This window comes from Argentina silus (genome assembly GCF_951799395.1).
Source record: "Argentina silus genome assembly, chromosome: 5".
Lineage (NCBI taxonomy): Eukaryota > Metazoa > Chordata > Actinopteri > Argentiniformes > Argentinidae > Argentina > Argentina silus.
This window is the reverse complement of record NC_139659.1, coordinates 1,327,475-1,329,974: the sequence shown is the minus strand read 5'-3', so window position 1 is coordinate 1,329,974 and position 2,500 is coordinate 1,327,475. Positions and strand designations below refer to the sequence as shown.

At 52.6% G+C, this 2,500-nt stretch overlaps 1 pseudogene across 1 annotated transcript in view; it reads left to right on the top strand.

Moving 5' to 3' along the window:
- The window catches only part of LOC310804637, a 42,055-nt pseudogene that overhangs the window by 16,291 nt on the left and 23,264 nt on the right, over positions 1-2,500 (top strand). The window contains exons 18-21 of the transcript in view: positions 76-174; positions 1,091-1,189; positions 1,560-1,652; positions 2,216-2,288. The product of the transcript in view is annotated as an uncharacterized misc_RNA (transcript). The remainder of the gene's footprint in view (positions 1-75; positions 175-1,090; positions 1,190-1,559; positions 1,653-2,215; positions 2,289-2,500) is intronic.

The window sequence follows — 2,500 nt, the reverse complement described above, 5'->3', positions numbered from 1 at the left end:
CCTCTCCCCCCCTCCCCTCCTCTCCTCTCCCCCCTCTCCTCTCCCCCCCCCCCTCTCTTTCTCTTTCTCATTCAGATGGGATACACACCCCTTCATGTGGCCTGTCACTATGGCAACATTAAGATGGTGAAGTTTCTTCTGCAGCAGCAGGCTCATGTGAACAGCAAGACCAGAGTGAGCTCTCTCACACACACACACACACACACACACGCACGCACGCACACACACACACACACACACGCATGCATGCTCGCACACACACACACACACACACACACACACACACACACACACACACACACACACTGTAACACACTCATACACACACACTCACACACACACACACACACACACACACACACACACACACACACACACTGTAACACACTCATACACACACACTCACACACACACACACACACACACACTCTCATACACACACACACACCCCGACAACCTCTCACACACACACATGACCTCTATTACGGCAGGTCCGCCCTCGTGTCAGGACTGTTCAGCAGCTGTCTGCTCAGAGCCGTGGTCTCAGATTAGACATGAAGAGTCTATTCAACAAATCTGGGTCGATGTCAGAAAAAACCTTGATGCTATTACCATATAAATACACGTCAGAATCTTTCATTGATTGTAACATTCCCCCCCCCCTCTCTCTCCCTCTACAACTCTCTCTCTCTCTCTCTCTCCCTCTACAACTCTCTCTCTCTCTCCCTCTCCCTCTACAACTCTCTCTCTCTCTCTCTCTCTCCCTCTACAACTCTCTCTCTCTCTCCCTCTCCCTCTACAACTCTCTCTCTCTCTCTCTCTCTCCCTCTACAACTCTCTCTCTCTCTCTCTCCCTCTACGTCTCTCTCTCTCTCTCTCTTTCTTTCACTCTCTCTCTCCCCCTCCCTCTCTCTCTCTCTCCCCCCTTTCTCTCTCCCTCTCTCTCTCTCTCTCTCTTTCTCCCCCCTCTCTCTCTCCCCCGCCTCTCTCTCTCCCCCCCCTCTCTCTCTCCCCCGCCTCTCTCTCTCTCAATCTCTCTCTCTCTCTCTCTCCCCCGTCTCTCCCCCCCCCCCCCCCCCCCTCTCTCCAGGTGGGCTACACGCCCCTCCACCAGGCAGCTCAGCAGGGTCACACAGACATTGTCACCCTGCTGCTGAAACATGGAGCCCAGCCCAACGAGATCACCACGGTAACCACTCTTCTTCTTCCATCATCCCTCCCTTTTTCAGCCCTCCATCACTCTTCTCTCCTCTTCCTCTTCCTCTCATCCTCTGTGTCCTCTACTGAACACTTCAGTACTTTCCAGCCCACCTCTGGTGTGTGTACCTGTGTATTCCAGGGGAGGCTGGAGGAGGTAGAAATTGGAGGACGGGCTCATTCAGTGGAATGAGGATTGAGGAATATTAAACCTCCGATTTCTACCTCCGCCAGCCTCTCCTGGTGTATTCCTCCATTCTGCCTCCTGTGGTAGAACAGGACTGATACTGTGTGTGTGTGTGTGTGTGTGTGTGTGTGTGTGTGTGTGTGTGTGTGTGTGTGTGTGTGTTTGCCTCCTCCAGAACGGGACGTCTCCTCTGGGCATCGCCAAGCGCCTGGGCTACATCTCCGTCATCGACGTGCTCAAGCTGGTCACAGAGGAAGCCGTTTCCGTGGTGAGCAGCACTTGACCGTCGTTATGTGTGTGGTGTGTGTGTGTGTGTATGTGTGTGTGTGTGTGTGTGTGTGTGTGTGTGTGTGTGTGTGTGTGTGTGTGTGTGTGTGTGTGTGTGTGTGTGTGTGGTGTGTGTGTGTGTGGTGTGTGGTGTGTGTGTGGGCGCTCTGTACTTGACTCCCTCTCCTGCTGCTAATAATAATCCTGCTGCTAGATTAATCTGTATCAGTATTATTGTTTTCACTAGCTTATTATCTTCATTACCTTCTGTTGTTGTTGTTGTTGTTGTTGTTGTTGTTGTTGCGGATGTTGGAGAGCTGCTCTGCCCAAGGCAGGTTTGGTTGCAAGTACATACAAATTAACGGATCTTGAACTTGGACATGAACTTGACCTTGCAGTAGGTGACGATACGAACCAACAACATGACTGGAGTTCTCTGGTCGACCAGGTTCCCGAATCCCAGCGAAGCCACGTTTCAGCTGACCTCGTTGCTCTCCCCCTCCCCACCTCTCTCTCCTTCTCTCCCCCCATTTCTTCACTCCTCTCTTCTCGTTTCTCTCTCAGATCACCACGGAGAAGCATCGGATGAGTTTCCCCGAGACGGTGGATGAGATACTGGATGTTTCGGAGGACGAGGGTAGGTCGGCAACGTTCAGCAGACCTTTCCACGCTGTCTGAAAGCGTTCCCGGTTAGGTGTTCATCTGTGTGTGTGTCTGTGGTTGTGATTTTCAGCCGAGGGTCAGGGTGGTGGTAGCGGAAGGCGCTCTGTGTCTGGAGAGAGACGCGCGTGGAGGCGCAGCCCTGAGGCAGAATGTAAATGACTCTAACGATGCCCTTCTCCATCTTGT